Consider the following 14,020-nt stretch of genomic DNA (forward strand, 5'->3'; position numbering starts at 1 on the left):
AATACCTGTTCCATGTTAACTAAGGGAAGTAAACTGTTCATTATTTTGTGTTAAAGCCGCACTGTCTATATCACTTTGTTCTCTCAATGTCAGGGGTTTAAGAGACACTATTAAGCGAAAAGCTTTGTTTTTGTTTGCAAATCAACAGAATACTGACTTTGTTTTTTTTTCAAGAATCACACTCTGTTATTAAGGATACTGCTTTTTGGAAAACACAGTGGGGCAAGGACCTATGGTTCTCACATGGATCAGAAAGATCGGCAGGAGTTATTACTCTGAAGAACAAATTTAATGGGAACATTGTGCACTCTGAAATGGACTCAGAAGGACACTATGTGTTAATGATTGTCAACATTGATGGTAGAGCAGGGCGATATGGCCAAAAATATTTATCACGATATATATTTGAAAATTTGCGATAACGATATAACTGACGATATAATTGATGCGAGACAAAATACAACTCCACAACATTACTAGCGCAAAAAGACAACCTTCCATTTATTTTCACTTAAACAAGAAGCTGGTTTTTATGTACATTAAAGCTTTATAAAAAATTTAACAGTGCAAATGCAAATTCCTTGCTGAAAGTTTAACCAAAAGGCATTTCCAGTAGAAATGGGCTGACATATCCTGAGCATAACCATGTATAATATCCACTGAAGTTAAAAAGAGGTGCTCTGCAACATTAAACTGCAGTGTGCAGTACGTATTTTTCGGACCATAAAGTGCACAGGATTATAAGGCACATTAAGCGAAACAAAGCAGTCACGGGGCGATCGTGGCTCAAGAGTTGGGAGTGCGCCTTGTAATCGGAAGGTTGCCGGTTCGAGCCCCGGCTCGGACAGTCTCGGTCGTTGTGTCCTTGGGCAAGACACTTCACCCGTTGCCTACTGGTGGTGGTCAGAGGGCCCGGTGGTGCCAGTGTTCGGCAGCCTCGCCTCTGTCAGTGCGCCCCAGGGTGGCTGTGGCTACAATGTAGCTTGCCATCACCAGTGTGTGAATGTGTGTGTGAATGGGTGGATGACAGGTTGTGTAAAGCGCTTTGGGGTCCTTAGGGACTAGAAAAGCGCTATACAAATACAGGCCATTTACCATTTAAATTAAACTCATTCTTCTTGCTTCCTCCACTTCTGTACCATTGATCAATTAATGTTGAATTCTCTGGCAGCTGCTCTATTCCCATGTTGTTGCAGTATATTAATGACTAACCTCGTATTGTGGATGGATTATCTCAGTTGTTCTCCTGACTGAAGTTTGGTCCGTTTACAGCATCCTGCCATGCGATTGCATTTGTCTCTAACTATCAGGAACCTTAACATTAATTTTTATAAGTGGAAAAGTGTTAGTGTTCGTCCTCCAGCTTCACTGTTTATGTTATGCTAACATAGCTGTGTCGCTAGCGATCACGTAGCACATCATTATATACCAGCTAGCCCAACTTCAGTAACCCTACAAACGTCACTGCTGTTTAGTTTCCTGTCTTCATTTATGTTGGAAGTAATAGCAGAGCTGTACGTTTAAATTTTTTCAGAAATCTCTCAGTCAGAACGTGCTATATCATGCTTAGGTAACTAGCGAAACTAGCGAGCTAACTTCCGCTAGCTTCCTGCTAACTTCTAACTCTGTTAAATGTAATAAATTTTGTTTTCATGGATGCCTGGAAGTTAAACTTCATAGTTACACCTGGTAAAGCAGCAACGCTGATCGTTTTATTAAAGATGAAAGAATTTAGAGAGTTTTTAACTCTCAGTGATGCTGCAGTGTTCGTTTGACCTGAAGATACGGAGTTTAGGACCCAGATTACTCCCAGATTTAAGAGCATCTTAGTCCGACAAATACGACAATAACGACCGCCGCTTGCATGTTCTGCAAAAAAATGTGCTTTGTCGTGTATCTGACGGACAAACACCAAACCAGTTCCACATCACTGAAGTTGCACCATTTTTACAAACCAATTCTGGTTCATCTGTTTCATTCAGCAATCGGCCATGTGCGTATGAAAACAAAGGCACTGCGCATGCGCGTTTTACTCATATTCTATCGCGATATTTCATTTTCCTATCGTTGCCTAACATTATACCGGTATTACCGTGAACGGTATAATATGGCCCAGCCCTAATTGATGGTACACTTCTTCTTGCCAACGTGTATGGTTTTAATTCTAAGTCTGATAATGATTTCTTATTGGATGCCCTTGAAACACGCTTTTTGTTCTGGTTATCCAAATACCCTAATCTCCTGTTATTAGTTGGAGGCGATTTTAACATTGCTCCAGATCCTTCACTAGACAGATGGCCACCTAGCTCAAATAACTCTCTGTCCTGTTGTTTAAATACATTTATGCAAAAGTTTAATTTAATAGACATTTGGAGATTTAAAAACCCTAAAGCCAGACTATTTACATGGAGTAAGAAATCCAACTCTTCTAAATCCCGTATTGACTTCTGGTTAATCTCTGATTGCTTAAATAGGCGGTGTCCTTAATTGATTGCTTAAATAAAACTTGTTTTGTTTTGGTTAAATAAATATTGAAATATCTTTTGAATTAGTTAAATGTCAGAATAAAGAGAGACAGAGCTGTCTATTTTTTATTACTTTCATCAAAGGAGTAGGAGTACATATACACTAAGTTTATTGTTAATTAATAAGAAAACTCCAGACGATTCCATTCTGAGGTGAAGAAGCTTCTGATAGGTTCGTAGAGTCCATGTGAGTAAATTGGTGTCACACCTGTGGATGCATATAAGGTAAAACACAGAGCCCGTTTCTTTAACATGGGAAAATCAAGAGATGTCAACCAAAACACCAGGAAAAGAATTGTGGAGCTCCATAAGTGTGGCTCAATTCTGAATACAATTTGGTGCCATTTGCAATTAAGAAATACAGACAATTTATCTCTTTACTCTTAAAGTTAACAAATATGTTTTTTATATTTATCAATCTAAAAAAAATAGAATAGAATAGAATAGAATTCAACTTTATTGTCATTGCACATGCACAGGTACAGGGCAACGAAATGCAGTGGGTCAGCATTCCTCCTGTAGTCCACGATGAGCTCCTTGGTCTTCTCGGTGTTAAGCAGCAGGTTGTTTGTGTCGCACCACTCAGCCAGACGATCCACCTCCTCCCTGTAGGCGGCCTCATTGTTGTCACTGATGAGGCCAATCACCGTGGTGTCATCTGCAAACTTAATGATGGTGTTGGAACCATCAGCAGGTCTGCAGTCGTGGGTGATCTAAAAAAAATAAACATTTAGTCTAATTTGATGTTACAATTAAAAAAGTGTTTGTGTTTTCTGAAGAGTATGTAAATATCTGGTTTCAACTGTATATTTGATGATTGTCAGCACAAAGAGGGAGAGAGAGGAACAGAGAGGGAGAGAGAGGAGAATGAGGACAGAACAGAGATGGAACAAGAGCAGGTGAGACAGACATGTTAGTCAAATGGTTGTTTACCAAAAGTATCACCGTATCATAGGTCCTCATGTATCTCGTACCTAGTGTTTCTTTTTAGGTTTGTTATTTTTCAAATTCTATAATTATTAAGTCATGCAGGCTTGTTTGCACAACACGGCTAAATAATTATATAAACTTTTCTCAATCTAAATAGTGGACTTTGGTAGAATTAAAAACTAAGTGTAGTGCAGGTCTATGATGATTTTTAGTGCTACTATCATCTAGTTCTGATTCTGGTTCTGTCTTGGTTAAGTCCTCAGTAGTCCTGATTTTGAACTGTTGTAGTCCTGTTTTAATTCCGGATCAGTTCTGGGTCTGGTTGAATTGGGGTCTAGTCCTCGTGTCTTGATACAGCCCTGATTTTGTTCTGCCTTGCTGCTTAATTAAAAACCTAGTTTAAGGTGTCCTGCATATGTGATATATTTTTTTCCTATATGAAGTCATTCTTTTTTGAACAAAACTCCCCAAAACTCCCACATGCATACTACCCTTTAGGGCTAAGCCCCGGGTGTTTCAAATGTCTGGCTTCAAGGTTCAAGGTTCAAGGTTCTTTATTTGTCACATGCATAGTTATACAAGTATAACACACAGTGAAATGTAGCCTGACACGCTCCTCGGCATGTGCAAAAAAAATTGGGGGGGGGGAGGGGGGGGGGGGTGTAGAGGAAAAACATTATATATATATATATATATATATATATATATATATATATATATATATATATATATACACATTGGGTGAATGTGCAGCAGTAGCAGCAAGCAGGTGAATTCTGTACATTAATAAGAATAGACATCTGACTATTTTACAGGATAGACAATATAAACATATTTAAAATTAAAGGAATTGAAATGTACATTGTGCCTTGGTTTAGTGTCTGGAAGAGTCCTGACTCAGTCAATTATAGATGATGTGAGAGGGCGGGTGTGTGTGTTTAGGGCACGGATGGCTTGGGGATAGAAGCTCCTCTTGAGTCTCTCTGTCCTTGCCCGGAAGATGCGGAACCTTCTACCAGATTGCAGAAGTTGGAACAGTTTGTTGCCAGGATGGGACGGGTCCTTCAGTATCTGCGCTGCTCTAGTCCGGCATCTCCTGGTGTAGGTGTCCTGAAGCGGGGGGAGAGCAATCCTGCAGCAGCGTTCTGCTGTACGGATCACTCTCTGGAGAGCTTTTTGGTCCTTCACACAGCTGTTCCCAAACCACGATGTCATGTTCTGTGTGAGGATGCTCTCCACAGCGCCTGTATAGAAAATCCTGAGGATCTTTGGAGAGACCCTGAACTTCCTCAGTTGTCGTAGGTGATACAGGCGCTGCCTAGCCTTTTTGGTCTGGACCTGAATGTGGGCAGCCCATGTCAGGTCTGAGGAGATGTGGACACCAAGATACTTGAAGGACTGCACCCTCTCCACTGGAGCTCCATTGATGATAATGGGCTTGTAGTCTCTGTGCTGACCCCTTCTGAAGTCCACCACCAGCTCCTTGGTCTTGCTGACGTTCAGCTGGAGGTGGTTGTCCTGGCACCACGATGCCAGATTCTTCACTTCATTCATGTAGACCGCCTCATCGTTGTTGGAGATGGCACCCAACACCACTGTGTCGTCAGCAAACTTCACAATGGTGTTGGAGCCATGGGTGGCCACACAGTCTGAAGTGTAGAGGGAATAGAGCAGTGGCGAGAGGACACATCCCTGAGGTGCTCCTGTGTTGATGGTGATGCTGTTGGAGAAGAACCTGCCCACCCTCACCACCTGAGTTCTGCCAGTGAGGAAGTCCAACACCCATGCACACAGACGGCTGTTAAGTCCCAGATCCCTCAGCTTTGTGAACAGTCTGCAGGGCACTATTGTGTTAAACGCTGAACTGTAATCAACAAACAGCATTCGCACATAGTTACCCTGTTTCTTGTCCACATGGCTGAGAGTGGTGTGTAGGACGTGGGCGATGGCATCCTCTGTGGATCTGTTGGATCTGTAGGCGAACTGCAGCGGATCTGTGGTGTCTGGGATGGAGGAGGAGATGATGTTCTTCAGCAGCCTCTCAAACACCTTCATTACTACCGAGGTCAGTGCAACTGGCCAGTAATCGTTCAGGGATGAGGGTTTGCTGTTCTTGGGCACAGGGATGATGGTGGATCTTTTGAAGCATGTGGGGACCACAGACTTCGCCAGGGACTCGTTGAAGATGTAAGTGAACACACCTGCTAGCTGGTCAGCACAGCAGCGCAGCAGACAGCCGGTGATGCCGTCTGGCCCCGCCGCTTTCCTTGTGTTCACTCTCCTCAGTGCCGCTCGGACGTCATGCTCCGCGATGCTGGTCACCGGTCTCTCGCTGATGACGTCACTGTCCTCGGTAGTCAGGCGGTAGATAGCATTAGCCGCCTGGCTAACCTCGAAACGGGCGTAGAACTGATTCAGCTCGTTGGTGAATGCAGAGTCAGCGTTGATCAGCGCAGTGTCCCTGGCTTTGTAGTCCGTAATGGTGCGTAGTCCGTGCCACATACTCTGTGTGTCGCCCTGGTGGAAGCGGGACTCCACACGTTCCCGGTACCGGCGTTTGGCATCTCTCACCGCGCGCCTCTGCTCGCGCATGATGCCAGCTTAGCTGGACATCTTTGGGTCAAAAAGACGTATCACCGTGTACTACGTAACTTCTTTTGGCCTGGACTAAAATCGGATGTGGTGAAACATTGTCGCTCATGTCATACATGCCAGGTAGTGGGAAAGCCAAATAAACCGATTCCGCCAGTGCCTCTTCACCCGATTCCAGTGCTGGGTGAGCCGTTTGAGAGAGTTCTGTTGGACTGTGTGGGCCCGTTGCCAAAAACAAAATCAGGCCACCAGTACATATTAACGGTAATGTGCGCTGCCACTCGTTTTCCAGAGGCAATTCCATTACGTACATTAAAGGCAAAGAACGTTGTGAAAGTCCTGACAAAAAATTAAAATTAAACATTAAATGTCCAGCCCTCCACTATCCAACTTTCATAAACAAATGCTTCTCTCCTGATCATTGATTTATAAACACAACTTTTCTCCACATAGATACTATATTTGGAACAATAGAGACATTTTATACAAACATAAGTCCGTGTTTTTAAGTACTTGGTTTGATAATGGGATTCATCGTGTTGCACAACTTATAAATCCTGTTGGAGGTTTACTCTCTTACTCAGAATTTTTGAATACATATGGTCTTCCTGTTCCACCAAAGGAACATGCCATAGTGTTTGATGCTATCCCTGCTGGGGTCTTAATGTTGTTTAGAAATCCTGTTGTTAATTATTTGACCCCTTTACCACTGGATCCTGCTGTTACTTATGTCGGTCAGGTGTGTTTCCCCTCTGTAAAGAGGAAAAACCACAGTGAAATATGAACTCTGTTTCAAAAAGACAGAACTTGTGTCCCAACGGCTGTCGCCTACTGGAATAACTTATACCAGGACCTGGAATGGGAGAAGATTTGGACCTTACCGTCAAAATTTCAATTAAATAACAAAGGAAATATCTTTTAAAGTTATTCATTGTTTTTACCCAACCAGATCTTTTCTTGTACGTTTTAAAAAGGACATTGATGTTAACTGTACATTTTGTAATTGTGTGAAGGAATATATTTCTCATTTATTTTGGTCATGCTTATACACGAATCTTTTCTGGCAAGAATTTTGTGTTTTTGTTGTTTCCTTTATCTTTTCTGAGTTCTCTCTTTGTTACGAGAAAATATTGTTTGGTTTCTTTAAGTACCCCATGCACAGGGCAAACGAATTTTATTTGATTAATTTATTGATATTATTGGCTAAATTTCATTTACATAAGTCGAAATTTTCTAACGCAAAACCATCCTTTCAGTGCTTTTTAAATGAAACCAAACAATATGTTGAAACCATACAACATTCTCAAAATCTAAAAGCTGTCAAAACCATAAACTTATGTTCCTTGTTCAATATCATGTGATTCTTTAATAGACTGTGTCTGTGATGGACCGAGCAGTGAAGGAAACTTAGGCACAGGTTAAAGTCCAAAAAATGATTTTTTTATTTAACCCAAAAAAACATAATTGGTTAACTCATGCAAAAAGAATCAAAATATTGGGCCCATAAAAGAGGTCAAACTAACAAAACTCTACTCAAAGTTGACAACACAACCGATAACACACACAAACTGACCTACCTTAATGAGACAAAGGGGAAACTTAAATAGTGGCTGATCAGCCCACAAAAACAGGAGAAGGGGTAAAACACACAAAACCTAACTAAACCAAACATAATGAACTCCAATTCCCCCCCATGGTCCTGAGTTATGGCGTGAACCAATTTGTAGCCTTCCTTTAAAGCTCGCTCCGCCCCTTTTCCACCTCTTGGCTCCTTAATCAAGGGACTGGAACAGCTGCAACTAAGGTAACTCAGAAAACAAAAGATTAATCATACATAACAGTGTAAACTAAAATGTGCGCACTTATTTTAGAATGCAGTGTTATGTGGATATGTGAATTAACTAAACCAAAACCAGTTATTTATTGTCCTGTAAATAAATTCCTATATTTAAAGAAAGAAATGTGAATGCAAGGTTACGTATAAGTAGTGATGGGCAGATGAAGCCCCATGAAGCACTGAAGCTTTTCATCCAATTGGTTCACCCCAATGCGAAGCTTCATGAAGCTTCATTTGCTCTAGCAGGACACCTACTGGACGTAAAAAATAATAGCTGGCATGAATTTGAAGAGTGTGGCATTTTGCACACAGCCTGTAAATGTCAACAACAAAAGGAGTGTGTAAAACATGTATATTGTAGTGATGGCAGCATACTGTGTATATTTATAGTGGCAGTATGGAAAATGATTATTTGGAAATGCTTGAAATGGAAATGATCATTTACTGTGAGGTGAGGTGTGGTTGGGGTGTGGACAGTAGTTGTGCTTTTGTAACGTTGAGGTATGGACAGCTACACACTGAGGCGTCAGTCCTGCCTGTTCACATTTTATTCTGTAAAAACTAAATTTTCACTGCTTTTATGACCTTTTTAGTGGGGAGAACATAGCTAGGATTTAATGATTTAACAAATCTTTTAAATCCTTTGTCCTCCACAATGCTAAATAGCTGTGAGTCCTCAATCACCATGCTGACCAGGTCTTCATCTATTTGAGATTGTTCTCCTGAGGAAAGACAATAAAGATAAAGCACAAATATAAATATCACACACGTAACTTATTACAGTTGTATAATATTGTTATATCATTTAGTAACATTACTGCATGCTATATTATCATTGCATTTGATGGCTCACCTGGTCTTGCTCCACAATCGGTGTTCCCCTTATTCTCATGCAAAGCTCTGTAGTGCCTAAGCATGGATGAGGTGTTGCTGTTATATCCCAGCTCCCTGGCACACAGCAAACACTTCACCTTGTACAAAAGTCAAGACAGCTCAACATAAATTGTATTGCACCATCAGTATCATGAAAATACATCTTCTGTAGAAATACCTTGTTGGGAGGAATAAGATCAAAATGTTCCCACACAGGGGAGGACATCCTCCTCTTCTTAGCTGGCTCTATTCTCTCCTGACTTTCCTCACTCTCATAAACCTCCATACGGTCTCCAAACTCTCACTAACCGCAACTCTCCATCAAACACCCACATTTTTGAATGAAGTCTGAGGGGTTTATATCGCTGTCATATCTCGCGGCAAAGTTCGAACCACTTCATGAACCAGTCACGTGGTACAGCCGGGCAGCGAGGCTTCGGACGTCATCATTTTCAGCTCCTCCCATAAATGAAGCAAGCCTCGATACGCGCTTCGCGGAAACGCCCCCTCCATTACTCGACACACGCTCCGAAGCCTCGATACAGAACGTCCCATCACTAGGTAAGTGTCCTGGTTGAATGTAAACGCTATGTGAAGATGATGTTCAGAGTGTGAGGAAGGCTGTGAAGGTCTCTCAGATCCACAGCAGTGATTTAGTTCACTCAGCAGCAGAATGAGCTTCATTCGCAGCTGCGTCACTTTTTCCTTCACAGATAAACATGTTTTTGTCATGTTAGTGTTCAAACAGTCAGAGCAGCAGTCTCAGTATATGTCACAGTGCTTTATATGTACCATGATAAATATATATTACAGCTTGTTTCTGTTATTCTGTGGAATCGGCAACGAAGGACAAAGTGAGACATTAAAGAGCGGCTGGTTTCACTCTTCGTGGAGCCGCTCCCTGATCCCTGATCCTGGGTGTGACGTGAACGGCTGTTGTTTACGCTACAGTCTCAGTTACTGAGCTTTGTTACATTGTCCTGGAGACAGACGGTAGAATTAGCCCTGTATTTGGTCTTGTTATATAAAAGTAGAACAGAAGGAATAAACAACAGGCAATATGGATGTATGAGAAACAGTAGAAAGGCACACGGTAGAGGACAGATTACAAAGTACAAATATATTACAGCGTGTGAACAACATCGAGTGTAGCTGTGTGGGTGGTGCTGCTGTAATCATACTGTGTGCACTTATTACTACAGTAGTGTCAGTGAGTCCTTATACAAGCTGCTGTGTGTGGTCTGTGCTCTGTGGTTATACACTCAACATGAGTCAGTGCATTCAAATTATTATAGGCATATTCTGGGATCAATGATCGATGGATTCATGTTACAGTTTAACTCGTACCCTCAACTGTTTGACTTTGAACTTTGGACTCATCTTGCTGTGATAACAGAGCCTGTATGAAACTGTAGACAGTATGAACTGTACAACTAGTCAGACCTGTCTGTAAGTGTCAGGTCTAAACAGAGATTGATAAGTCTGCTCAGACTTGAAGAGATTAAAGTAAAGTGTGAGCTGAGAGCTGGTGTTATGTCTCCTCCCAGATCGGACTGTTACACCTGATATCTGGGGGTCCATGTGCACACGGTGTTGTGCTAAAATGTGATTTCTGTTTGTGTGTTGTTAAATAGGCTGTAGTCAACAGGATTTATGACGGGGTTATACATTAAAGAAAGAAATGACCTGACTCCAAGTATCTGTATGACTCTGTGTTAGTGCACCTGCATTATAGTCAGTCCACTCCTTGCTGTCCACCTAAATGATCTTCATAGAACTATTATCTTATATTTGTTGGATTGTCTGCTCTCCTCTTGGCCTGATCTCTCTTAAAGAAGATATGTTTGATGAGACTCTAGCTGGTTAGATAAAGCATATATGAAAGTCACTTTGCTAAAACATGACTGAAGCTTCTACCCTGTGACAGGAATGTTGTTTAGGACTAAAGATGTTTGACATACAGTGGGGCAAAAAAAGTATTTAGTCAGCCACCGATTGTGCAAGTTCCCCCACTTAAAATGATGACAGAGGTCAGTAATTTGCACCAGAGGTACACTTCAACTGTGAGAGACAGAATGTGAAAAAAAAAATCCATGAATTCACATGGTAGGATTTGTAAAGAATTTATTCGTAAATCAGGGTGGAAAATAAGTATTTGGTCACCTCAAACAAGGAAAATCTCTGGCTCTCACAGACCTGTAACGTCTTCTGTAAGAAGCTTTTCTGTCCCCCACTCATTACCTGTATGAATGGCACCTGTTTGAACTCATCATCTGTATAAAAGACACCTGTCCACAGCCTCAAACAGTCAGACTCCAAACTCCGCCATGGCCAAGACCAAAGAGCTTTCGAAGGACACCAGGAAAAGTATTGTAGACCTGCACCAGACTGGGAAGAGTGAATCTACAATAGGCAAGCAGCTTGGTGTGAAAAAAATCAACTGTGGGAGCAATCATCAGAAAATGGAAGACATACAAGACCACTGATAATCTCCCTCGATCTGGGGCTCCACGCAAGATCTCATCCCGTGGGGTCAAAATGATCATGAGAACGGTGAGCAAAGATCCCAGAACCACACGGGGGGACCTGGTGAATGACCTGCAGAGAGCTGGGACCAAAGTAACAAAGGTCACCATCAGTAACACACTACAACGGCAGGGAATCAAATCCCGCAGTGCCAGACGTGTTCCGCTGCTGAAGCCAGTGCATGTCCAGGCCCGTCTGAAGTTTGCCAGAGAGCACATGGATGATACAGCAGAGGATTGGGAGAATGTCATGTGGTCAGATGAAACCAAAGTAGAACTTTTTGGTATAAACTCAACTCGTGGTGTTTGGAGGAAGAAGAATACTGAGTTGCATCCCAAGAACACCATACCTACTGTGAAGCATGGGGGTGGAAACATCATGCTATGGGGCTGTTTTTCTGCCAAGGGGACAGGACGACTGATCCGTGTTAAGGACAGAATGAATGGGGCCATGTATCGTGAGATTTTGAGCCAAAACCTCCTTCCATCAGTGAGAACTTTGAAGATGAAACGAGGCTGGGTCTTCCAACATGACAATGATCCAAAACACACCGCCCGGGCAACAAAGGAGTGGCTCCGTAAGAAGCATTTGAATGTCCTGGAGTGGCCTAGCCAGTCTCCAGACCTCAACCCCATAGAAAATCTGTGGCGGGAGTTGAAAGTCCGTGTTGCTCGGCGACAGCCCCAAAACATCACTGCTCTCGAGAAGATCTGCATGGAGGAATGGGCCAAAATACCAGCTACTGTGTGTGCAAACCTGGTAAAGACCTATAGTAAACGTTTGACCTCTGTTATTGCCAACAAAGGTTATGTTACAAAGTATTGAGTTGTATTTTTGTTATTGACCAAATACTTATTTTCCACCCTGATTTACGAATAAATTCTTTACAAATCCTACCATGTGGATTCATGGATTTTTTTTTCACATTCTGTCTCTCACAGTTGAAGTGTACCTCTGGTGCAAATTACTGACCTCTGTCATCATTTTAGGTGGGGGAACTTGCACAATCGGTGGCTGACTAAATACTTTTTTGCCCCACTGTATGTTTCACAGATTATGGGTCAACACGTCATTTGCAACAGTTAAAATGTGGCAATCTGTTACCTGACGATCAGTTTTTGGTACAACACCTGCAGTCAGGGTGTGGCATCCTAGTTTGGACGTTTTATGTCTCCTATCGTTGCTTTTATTCCCTTTTTTAAGTTTCTGGTTTGTTTCTTTTATATTTCTGTATAACATAGATTTGCACAGTTCAGTTGGTTTTTGGACTTAAATCCAGTTTTGTATTTGACATAATCAACGCACTCCAGACACGAAGAGACAGATCGAACCTGCTTGTCTCCACTTTCAGACAAGTTTTTTTCATTTTGGCTCATGTGCTCATGTTTATATAGAGGTGCTGTTTAATAATAAAGACAACTAATATCAGAAACAAACAGCAATTACTTTACAAACACATACATACATTTCTTCTACTAAATAGTTATCCCACCTTTTAAATGAGTTGTCAAAAAGCATATGTACTAAATCTTATCCAAGCCTGGTCCTGGGTCTGTATATCCTCTGCTTGAAGTTTTGACTTTCTAGTTTTATCCTGAGATTCCAGGCTGTTTAGTGTTTGCAGTGTGTCTTTTCTCTCTATGTATTGAATCTTGTAAGTTTTATTCCTCCCTCAGTGATATTTCGTCCTCTGTCAAGTCTCCTGTATTAAGATTATTCTTGTCTCGGTTTTCCCTGTTTAATCCATTTAATGAGGCCAACATTTAACAACCTCATGAAGGGGAAATTTATCTTTACACTCAAAAAAATACCTGAATGAACATAAAAAAAATCATGGAAAGAAATTGCACGTAATTAAATTGCTTTATTTTAGCATTATGCAATTCTGTTAATACAACTTAATGTACTTGAGTTGGACTAACTTGATTAAGTAATGATGAATCAACTGTTTTACTACAGTTGAGTCCAACTTAATTTAATTGACTTGATCCAACCCATGCAAATTACGTTAGTGCAACAAAAATGCTCATTCATAATAGAAATCCATTCATTAATGTGGAAATCCTTTCCATGATTATTTTAAGTTCATTTAAAGAGTTGTTTTTTTTTTGAGTGTTCAACAAAGTCTAGTGTCTGGTTAACATAAAATGTTAATGGATTTATATTAACTTGCACTCCATCCATCCTCTTATGTTCATCTCCGTTGCAGTCATAATCATCTCTGTCTGAGTTTTTGTATTTTTACTTTTTATTATAATTCTTATAATAAAAAGTAAAAAGCCTCACTGTTACCAGGGTGTAACAGTGAGGCTGGGGCCTATCCCAGATGTGATAGGGTGGGAGTCAGAGTACTGGACAGGTCACCAGTCTATCACAGAGAGACAGACAACCATTTGCACTCATGTTCACAGATAGTTTAGAAACACCAATTAACCTAACCCAGGGGTCGGCAACCCTAGGCACATGTGCCACGGCTGGCACGCGAAGGGTTAACTGATGGCATGACCATAGCTGGCCATCGGGCATACTGGGCATTTACTCGGTGGCCCGGTGACTTTTTTTTTCTTCTTTGTAACGGTATAAACAATGAAAGGTGGTGGATTGGCCAGATGCTGGTCGGTGTGTAAAAACAACTCAGTTGTTTGGTGGTGGCTGTGGCGGTGCTTCCTCAGATTCAGTAACATTAGCAAGTGGTGGAGGCCAGCAGGTGGATGAGAGAAAGGGGAGGCAGAAGGAG

General features: G+C 41.5%; 1 protein-coding gene across 3 annotated transcripts in view; it reads left to right on the forward strand.

The window, feature by feature from the left end:
* Positions 1-9,205: 9,205 nt before the first annotated feature.
* The window catches only part of LOC146546949 (tumor necrosis factor receptor superfamily member 5-like), a 28,274-nt gene continuing 23,459 nt past the window's right edge, over positions 9,206-14,020 (forward strand). For 2 of the 3 annotated variants that reach the window (XM_085263740.1, XM_085263741.1), the window contains exon 1: positions 9,212-9,318. The gene's annotated coding sequence lies outside the window, so the exon portion shown is untranslated. Of the gene's footprint in view, positions 9,319-14,020 lie in introns of all 3 variants that reach the window. The other variant, XM_085263742.1, reaches the window with a different exon arrangement.

This window comes from Mchenga conophoros, linkage group LG23 (assembly GCF_057382185.1).
Source record: "Mchenga conophoros isolate Kocher_MC1m ecotype Shallow Benthic linkage group LG23, M_conophoros_male_GT1.1, whole genome shotgun sequence".
NCBI classification, from domain to species: Eukaryota; Metazoa; Chordata; class Actinopteri; order Cichliformes; family Cichlidae; genus Mchenga; species Mchenga conophoros.